Here is a 9,997-nt window from a genome sequence, read left to right on the forward strand (position 1 = left end):
AACACAACAATTGATGATGAAGTTCTAGATCCCACCTACTGTCAACCCACAGTCAGACACTCGAGGAGGTCAATAGAGGCGGTGGAGGAGGATGCAACCGACGTCGAAGTAACCTGGCGCCTTCCTGGACACAGTCGGAGCACTGGTAGCACGTCTACAACTGCATCCTCAGCCACCACTCTGCCTCTGAGCATTATTCGGGGTGGATCAACAGGTCGCATGGCCTCTAAGCCTTGCCTAGCCTGGTCCTTTTTTGACATAAAAAAAGATCGGCCAAATTATGTGATCTGTAACATTTGGCATGGTTATCTTAGTAGAGGTCAAAACCTCAGCAGTTTGACAACTTCTTCCATGAATCGTCACATGAATAAATATCATATGGCCTGGTGGGAAGCTCACCGTGCTGCAATGCGGCCTAGTGGAGCCAACCATCCACCGCCTGCCCCTTCCAGGGCATCCGCGCGCTCGTCATCTTCTAGGACTGTGGGGACAGCTGTCACACCTGTTTTTCCACCCACAACTTCCACCACTGTAACCGCAACAGGCAGTTTGCTTGGTAGGTCGTCAGTTGGTTTGGAAGGGGAAACAAGTGAGTGTGTACAGCTCTCTCAGACATCGATAGCACCAACTTTGGATGAAGGCAACATCATGTCTCCGCCTGCACTTTCCTCACAAAGCTGCATTTTTCCAGGGACACCCTACTCAACACCGTCTACACACAGCAGCCAGATCTCTGTCCCTCAGATGTGGTCAAATAAAAGGCCACTTCCTGCGACCCATGACAAAGCGAAGAGGTTGACTCTATCCCTCTGTAAGCTGTTGGCTACAGAAATGCTGCCTTTCCGCCTAGTGGACACACAGGATTTTAGAGACCTTATATCTGTCGCTGTGCCCCAGTACCAGATGCCTAGTCGCCACTACTTCTCTAAGAAAGGTGTGCCCGCGCAAACCGGCATGTGGCACACAACATCACCGCTTCCTTGAGAAACTCTGTGTGTGAACGGGTGCATTTCACCACCGATACTTGGACCAGTAAGCATGGACAGGGACGTTACATGTCGCTGACTGGGCACTGGGTAACTATGGTGATAGATGGTGAAGGGTCTGCTGCACAAGTCTTGCCGTCCCCACGACTTGTGTGTCAATTCTATGTCTGTCCAAGTTCCGCCACAGCTTCTGCATCCTCCACCTCATCTGTGTCCTCCACCTCCGCCCCAAGCCTGCCTGGTCAGGCCACCAGCGTTCTCACTGCGCAGAAGGAATCACGCACCCCTCATTACTATGCTGGCAGCAGAGCGCAACGGCATCAGGCGGTCTTTAGCTTGACATGTCTTGGGAATAAGAGTCACACAGCTGAGGAGTTGTGGTCAGCTCTGCGGTCCGAGTTTCATAAATGGTTGTCTCCACTCAACCTGCAGCCTGGTAAGGCCGTGTGCGACAATGCTGCAAACCTGGGTGCGGCCCTTCGCCTGGGCAAGGTGACACACGTACGTCCAGCAATTTTTAACACACTATCCCGGCCTAGATGGCCTTCTGAACAGGGCACGAAAACTGTCAGCTCACTTCCGCCGTTCAAGCGCCGCAGCAGAGCGACTTGAATCGCTCCAGAAGTCTTTCGGCCTGCCGGTTCATCGCCTGAAATGCGATGTGGCGACACGCTGGAATTCAACTCTCCACATGTTACAGCGACTGTGGCAGCACCGGCGAGCCCTGGTGCAATACGTCATGATGTATAGCCTGGGCCAACGAGATGCAGAAGTGGGGCAGATCACCCTGATGGAGTGATCTCAGATCAAGGACCTATGCACCCTTCTGCACAGTTTCGACATGGCGACGAATATGTTTAGCGCTGACAATTAGAGATGAGCGAACCGGTCCCGGTTCGGCTCGAGGCGGTTCGCCGAACGGGGGGTCTGGCTCGAGTTCGGCTCGTCGAACGTTCGACGAACCGAACTCGAGCCCATAGGAAACAATGGCAGGCAATCACAAACACAGTAAAACACCTAGAAAACACCCTGAAAGGTGTCCAAAAGGTGACTAACAACTCACAACATAACACAAACACATGGGAAAGTGACAAGGACATATACTCATGTGAAAACAAAACAGCTGGACAAGGAAAAAGAGGGAGACACACAGATATATGAGTATATGCAAAGAAACATCGATTCCATTATTGTGCAACTTGAGCCCTGCTCATTTTAGGCTTCCAATCTGGATAAATTGCCTGAGCTCGCCACGTACGCCTTGAGGATCTTGTCGTGTCCTGCAGCCAGCGTTCTCTCGGAACCTGTCTTCAGTGCTGCTGGGGGTCTGCTGGCAGATAAGCACACGTGTCTGTCCACTGACAATGTGGACCTGGCACTCAGAGGACTTTTCTTCCCCTGGGTCAGCCAGGGGAGGCGAAAGGCACGCGTATTTTTGAGAGTGCTTCATGCAAAGCATCTTTTTCTTTGTCAAAAGGGGGGCTCAACCGATGCCAGTCAAGTGGGGTGTGTGTGGCCCAGTTAGTGGCAACGAGGGAGACTGTGGTTGGAGTCCCCTCGCTGTGTCTCTAAAAGAACCAAGATGAACAAGTCATGGCTCTCAGAGGACTTTTCTTCCCCTGGGTCAGCCAGGGGACGGGAAAGGCACGCGTATTTTTGAGAGTGCTTCATGCAAAGCATCTTTTTCTTTTTCAAAAGGGGGCTCAACCGATGCCAGTCAAGTGGGGTGTGTGTGGCCCAGTTAGTGGCAACGAGGGAGACTGTGGTTGGAGTCCCCTCGCTGTGTCTCTAAAAGAACCAAGATGAACAAGTCATGGCTCTCAGAGGACTTTTCTTCCCCTGGGTCAGCCAGGGGACGGGAAAGGCACGCGTATTTTTGAGAGTGCTTCATGCAAAGCATCTTTTTCTTTGTCAAAAGGGGGGGTCAACCGATGCCAGTCAAGTGGGGTGTGTGTGGCCCAGTTAGTGGCAACGAGGGAGACTGTGGTTGGAGTCCCCTCGCTGTGTCTCTAAAAGAACCAAGATGAACAAGTCATGGCTCTCAGAGGACTTTTCTTCCCCTGGGTCAGCCAGGGGACGGGAAAGGCACGCGTATTTTTGAGAGTGCTTCATGCAAAGCATCTTTTTCTTTTTCAAAAGGGGGCTCAACCGATGCCAGTCAAGTGGGGTGTGTGTGGCCCAGTTAGTGGCAACGAGGGAGACTGTGGTTGGAGTCCCCTCGCTGTGTCTCTAAAAGAACCAAGATGAACAAGTCATGGCTCTCAGAGGACTTTTCTTCCCCTGGGTCAGCCAGGGGACGGGAAAGGCACGCGTATTTTTGAGAGTGCTTCATGAAAAGCATCTTTTTCTTTGTCAAAAGGGGGGGTCAACCGATGCCAGTCAAGTGGGGTGTGTGTGGCCCAGTTAGTGGCAACGAGGGAGACTGTGGTTGGAGTCCCCTCGCTGTGTCTCTAAAAGAACCAAGATGAACAAGTCATGGCTCTCAGAGGACTTTTCTTCCCCTGGGTCAGCCAGGGGACGGGAAAGGCACGCGTATTTTTGAGAGTGCTTCATGCAAAGCATCTTTTTCTTTGTCAAAAGGGGGGGTCAACCGATGCCAGTCAAGTGGGGTGTGTGTGGCCCAGTTAGTGGCAACGAGGGAGACTGTGGTTGGAGTCCCCTCGCTGTGTCTCTAAAAGAACCAAGATGAACAAGTCATGGCTCTCAGAGGACTTTTCTTCCCCTGGGTCAGCCAGGGGACGTGAAAGGCACGCGTATTTTTGAGAGTGCTTCATGCAAAGCATCTTTTTCTTTTTCAAAAGGGGGCTCAACCGATGCCAGTCAAGTGGGGTGTGTGTGGCCCAGTTAGTGGCAACGAGGGAGACTGTGGTTGGAGTCCCCTCGCTGTGTCTCTAAAAGAACCAAGATGAACAAGTCATGGCTCTCAGAGGACTTTTCTTCCCCTGGGTCAGCCAGGGGACGGGAAAGGCACGCGTATTTTTGAGAGTGCTTCATGCAAAGCATCTTTTTCTTTGTCAAAAGGGGGGGGTCAACCGATGCCAGTCAAGTGGGGTGTGTGTGGCCCAGTTAGTGGCAACGAGGGAGACTGTGGTTGGAGTCCCCTCGCTGTGTCTCTAAAAGAACCAAGATGAACAAGTCATGGCTCTCAGAGGACTTTTCTTCCCCTGGGTCAGCCAGGGGACGGGAAAGGCACGCGTATTTTTGAGAGTGCTTCATGCAAAGCATCTTTTTCTTTGTCAAAAGGGGGGGTCAACCGATGCCAGTCAAGTGGGGTGTGTGTGGCCCAGTTAGTGGCAACGAGGGAGACTGTGGTTGGAGTCCCCTCGCTGTGTCTCTAAAAGAACCAAGATGAACAAGTCATGGCTCTCAGAGGACTTTTCTTCCCCTGGGTCAGCCAGGGGACGGGAAAGGCACGCGTATTTTTGAGAGTGCTTCATGCAAAGCATCTTTTTCTTTGTCAAAAGGGGGGGTCAACCGATGCCAGTCAAGTGGGGTGTGTGTGGCCCAGTTAGTGTCAACGAGGGAGACTGTGGTTGGAGTCCCCTCGCTGTGTCTCTAAAAGAACCAAGATGAACAAGTCATGGCTCTCAGAGGACTTTTCTTCCCCTGGGTCAGCCAGGGGACGGGAAAGGCACGCGTATTTTTGAGAGTGCTTCATGCAAAGCATCTTTTTCTTTTTCAAAAGGGGGCTCAACCGATGCCAGTCAAGTGGGGTGTGTGTGGCCCAGTTAGTGGCAACGAGGGAGACTGTGGTTGGAGTCCCCTCGCTGTGTCTCTAAAAGAACCAAGATGAACAAGTCATGGCTCTCAGAGGACTTTTCTTCCCCTGGGTCAGCCAGGGGACGGGAAAGGCACGCGTATTTTTGAGAGTGCTTCATGCAAAGCATCTTTTTCTTTTTCAAAAGGGGGCTCAACCGATGCCAGTCAAGTGGGGTGTGTGTGGCCCAGTTAGTGGCAACGAGGGAGACTGTGGTTGGAGTCCCCTCGCTGTGTCTCTAAAAGAACCAAGATGAACAAGTCATGGCTCTCAGAGGACTTTTCTTCCCCTGGGTCAGCCAGGGGACGGGAAAGGCACGCGTATTTTTGAGAGTGCTTCATGCAAAGCATCTTTTTCTTTTTCAAAAGGGGGCTCAACCGATGCCAGTCAAGTGGGGTGTGTGTGGCCCAGTTAGTGGCAACGAGGGAGACTGTGGTTGGAGTCCCCTCGCTGTGTCTCTAAAAGAACCAAGATGAACAAGTCATGGCTCTCAGAGGACTTTTCTTCCCCTGGGTCAGCCAGGGGACGGGAAAGGCACGCGTATTTTTGAGAGTGCTTCATGAAAAGCATCTTTTTCTTTGTCAAAAGGGGGGGTCAACCGATGCCAGTCAAGTGGGGTGTGTGTGGCCCAGTTAGTGGCAACGAGGGAGACTGTGGTTGGAGTCCCCTCGCTGTGTCTCTAAAAGAACCAAGATGAACAAGTCATGGCTCTCAGAGGACTTTTCTTCCCCTGGGTCAGCCAGGGGACGGGAAAGGCACGCGTATTTTTGAGAGTGCTTCATGCAAAGCATCTTTTTCTTTTTCAAAAGGGGGCTCAACCGATGCCAGTCAAGTGGGGTGTGTGTGGCCCAGTTAGTGGCAACGAGGGAGACTGTGGTTGGAGTCCCCTCGCTGTGTCTCTAAAAGAACCAAGATGAACAAGTCATGGCTCTCAGAGGACTTTTCTTCCCCTGGGTCAGCCAGGGGACGGGAAAGGCACGCGTATTTTTGAGAGTGCTTCATGAAAAGCATCTTTTTCTTTGTCAAAAGGGGGGGTCAACCGATGCCAGTCAAGTGGGGTGTGTGTGTGGCCCAGTTAGTGGCAACGAGGGAGACTGTGGTTGGAGTCCCCTCGCTGTGTCTCTAAAAGAACCAAGATGAACAAGTCATGGCTCTCAGAGGACTTTTCTTCCCCTGGGTCAGCCAGGGGACGGGAAAGGCACGCGTATTTTTGAGAGTGCTTCATGCAAAGCATCTTTTTCTTTGTCAAAAGGGGGGGTCAACCGATGCCAGTCAAGTGGGGTGTGTGTGGCCCAGTTAGTGGCAACGAGGGAGACTGTGGTTGGAGTCCCCTCGCTGTGTCTCTAAAAGAACCAAGATGAACAAGTCATGGCTCTCAGAGGACTTTTCTTCCCCTGGGTCAGCCAGGGGACGGGAAAGGCACGCGTATTTTTGAGAGTGCTTCATGCAAAGCATCTTTTTCTTTTTCAAAAGGGGGCTCAACCGATGCCAGTCAAGTGGGGTGTGTGTGGCCCAGTTAGTGGCAACGAGGGAGACTGTGGTTGGAGTCCCCTCGCTGTGTCTCTAAAAGAACCAAGATGAACAAGTCATGGCTCTCAGAGGACTTTTCTTCCCCTGGGTCAGCCAGGGGACGGGAAAGGCACGCGTATTTTTGAGAGTGCTTCATGCAAAGCATCTTTTTCTTTGTCAAAAGGGGGGGTCAACCGATGCCAGTCAAGTGGGGTGTGTGTGGCCCAGTTAGTGGCAACGAGGGAGACTGTGGTTGGAGTCCCCTCGCTGTGTCTCTAAAAGAACCAAGATGAACAAGTCATGGCTCTCAGAGGACTTTTCTTCCCCTGGGTCAGCCAGGGGACGGGAAAGGCACGCGTATTTTTGAGAGTGCTTCATGCAAAGCATCTTTTTCTTTTTCAAAAGGGGGCTCAACCGATGCCAGTCAAGTGGGGTGTGTGTGGCCCAGTTAGTGGCAACGAGGGAGACTGTGGTTGGAGTCCCCTCGCTGTGTCTCTAAAAGAACCAAGATGAACAAGTCATGGCTCTCAGAGGACTTTTCTTCCCCTGGGTCAGCCAGGGGACGGGAAAGGCACGCGTATTTTTGAGAGTGCTTCATGCAAAGCATCTTTTTCTTTGTCAAAAGGGGGGGTCAACCGATGCCAGTCAAGTGGGGTGTGTGTGGCCCAGTTAGTGTCAACGAGGGAGACTGTGGTTGGAGTCCCCTCGCTGTGTCTCTAAAAGAACCAAGATGAACAAGTCATGGCTCTCAGAGGACTTTTCTTCCCCTGGGTCAGCCAGGGGACGGGAAAGGCACGCGTATTTTTGAGAGTGCTTCATGCAAAGCATCTTTTTCTTTTTCAAAAGGGGGCTCAACCGATGCCAGTCAAGTGGGGTGTGTGTGGCCCAGTTAGTGGCAACGAGGGAGACTGTGGTTGGAGTCCCCTCGCTGTGTCTCTAAAAGAACCAAGATGAACAAGTCATGGCTCTCAGAGGACTTTTCTTCCCCTGGGTCAGCCAGGGGACGGGAAAGGCACGCGTATTTTTGAGAGTGCTTCATGCAAAGCATCTTTTTCTTTGTCAAAAGGGGGGGTCAACCGATGCCAGTCAAGTGGGGTGTGTGTGGCCCAGTTAGTGGCAACGAGGGAGACTGTGGTTGGAGTCCCCTCGCTGTGTCTCTAAAAGAACCAAGATGAACAAGTCATGGCTCTCAGAGGACTTTTCTTCCCCTGGGTCAGCCAGGGGACGGGAAAGGCACGCGTATTTTTGAGAGTGCTTCATGCAAAGCATCTTTTTCTTTTTCAAAAGGGGGCTCAACCGATGCCAGTCAAGTGGGGTGTGTGTGGCCCAGTTAGTGGCAACGAGGGAGACTGTGGTTGGAGTCCCCTCGCTGTGTCTCTAAAAGAACCAAGATGAACAAGTCATGGCTCTCAGAGGACTTTTCTTCCCCTGGGTCAGCCAGGGGACGGGAAAGGCACGCGTATTTTTGAGAGTGCTTCATGCAAAGCATCTTTTTCTTTTTCAAAAGGGGGCTCAACCGATGCCAGTCAAGTGGGGTGTGTGTGGCCCAGTTAGTGGCAACGAGGGAGACTGTGGTTGGAGTCCCCTCGCTGTGTCTCTAAAAGAACCAAGATGAACAAGTCATGGCTCTCAGAGGACTTTTCTTCCCCTGGGTCAGCCAGGGGACGGGAAAGGCACGCGTATTTTTGAGAGTGCTTCATGCAAAGCATCTTTTTCTTTTTCAAAAGGGGGCTCAACCGATGCCAGTCAAGTGGGGTGTGTGTGGCCCAGTTAGTGGCAACGAGGGAGACTGTGGTTGGAGTCCCCTCGCTGTGTTTTACATGCTTTTAGAAGGGCATGAAATGGCTTGGAGGTTGACTTTCATCATATGCAAACTGTTGGCTACCAAAATGCTGCCTTTCCAACAACTGTGGTTATAGGCAATGAGGAACATACTGATGAAGATGAGACGCAGATACCCGATTGGGATGACAACTTAAATATTCGGTCAGGGCAAGAAGAAACTCGGTCTGAGGGGTAGGGGAGTGCAAACACAACAATTGATGATTAAGTTCTAGATCACACCTACTGTCAACCCACAGTCAGACACTCGAGGAGGTCAACAGAGGCGGTGGAGGAGGATGCAACCGACGTCGAAGTAACCTGGCGCCTTCCTGGACACAGTCGGAGCACTGGTAGCACGTCTACAACTGCATCCTCAGCCACCACTCTGCCTCTGAGCATTATTCGGGGTGGATCAACAGGTCGCATGGCCTCTAAGCCTTGCCTAGCCAGGTCCTTTTTTGACATAGAAAAAGATCGCCCAAATTATGTGATCTGTAAAATTTGTCATGGTTCTCTTAGTAGAGGTCAAAACCTCAGCAGTTTGACAACTTCTTCCATGAATCGTCACATGAATAAATATCATATGGCCCGATGGGAAGCTCACCGTGCTGCAATGCGGCCTAGCGGAGCGAACCATCCACCGCCTGCCCCTTCCAGTGCATCCGCGCGCTCGTCATCTTCTAGGACTGTGGGGACAGCTGTCACACCTGTTTTTCCACCCACAACTTCCACCACTGTAACCGCAACAGGCAGTTTGCTTGGTAGGTCGTCAGTTGGTTTGGAAGGGGAAACAAGTGAGTGTGTACAGCTCTCTCAGACATCGATAGCACCAACTTTGGATGAAGGCAACATCATGTCTCCGCCTGCACTTTCCTCACAAAGCTGCATTTTTCCAGGGACACCCGACTCAACACCGTCTACACACAGCAGCCAGATCTCTGTCCCTCAGATGTGGTCAAATAAAAGGCCACTTCCTGCGACCCATGACAAAGCGAAGAGGTTGACTCTATCCCTCTGTAAGCTGTTGACTACAGAAATGCTGCCTTTCCGCCTAGTGGACACACAGGATTTTAGAGACCTTATGTCTGTCGCTGTGCCCCAGTACCAGATGCCTAGTCGCCACTACTTCTCTAAGAAAGGTGTGCCCGCGCTACACCAGCATGTCGCACACAACATCACCGCTTCCTTGAGAAACTCTGTGTGTGAACGGGTGCATTTCACCACCGATACTTGGACCAGTAAGCATGGACAGGGACGTTACATGTCGCTGACTGGCCACTGGGTAACTATGGTGATAGATGGTGAAGGGTCTGCTGCACAAGTCTTGCCGTCCCCACGACTTGTGTGTCAATCCTCTGTCTGTCCAAGTTCCGCCACTGCTTCTGCATCCTCCACCTCATCTGGGTCCTCCACCTCCGCCCCAAGCCTGCCTGGTCAGGCCACCAGCGTTCTCACTGCGCAGAAGGAATCACGCACCCCTCATTACTATGCTGGTAGCAGAGCGCAACGGCATCAGGCGGTCTTTAGCTTGACATGTCTTTGAAATAGGAGTCACACAGCGACTGAGTTGTGGGCAGCTCTGGAGACTGATTTTGATAAATGGTTGTCTCCACTCAACCTGCAGCCTGGTAAGGCCGTGTGCGACAATGCTGCAAACCTGGGTGCGGCCCTTCGCCTGGGCAAGGTGACACACGTGCCTTGTATGGCTCACGTGTTTAACCTTGTTGTCCAGCAATTTTTAACACACTATCCCGGCCTAGATGGCCTTCTGACCAGGGCACGGAAACTGTCTGCAGTGCTCACTTCCGCCGTTCAACCGCCGCACCTGAGCGACTTGCATCGCTCCAGAAGTCTTTCGGCCTGCCGGTTCATCGCCTGAAATGCGATGTGGCGACACGCTGGAATTCAACTCTCCACATGT

The sequence above is a fragment of the Anomaloglossus baeobatrachus genome, chromosome 1 (genome assembly GCF_048569485.1).
Source record: "Anomaloglossus baeobatrachus isolate aAnoBae1 chromosome 1, aAnoBae1.hap1, whole genome shotgun sequence".
NCBI classification, from domain to species: domain Eukaryota; kingdom Metazoa; phylum Chordata; class Amphibia; order Anura; family Aromobatidae; genus Anomaloglossus; species Anomaloglossus baeobatrachus.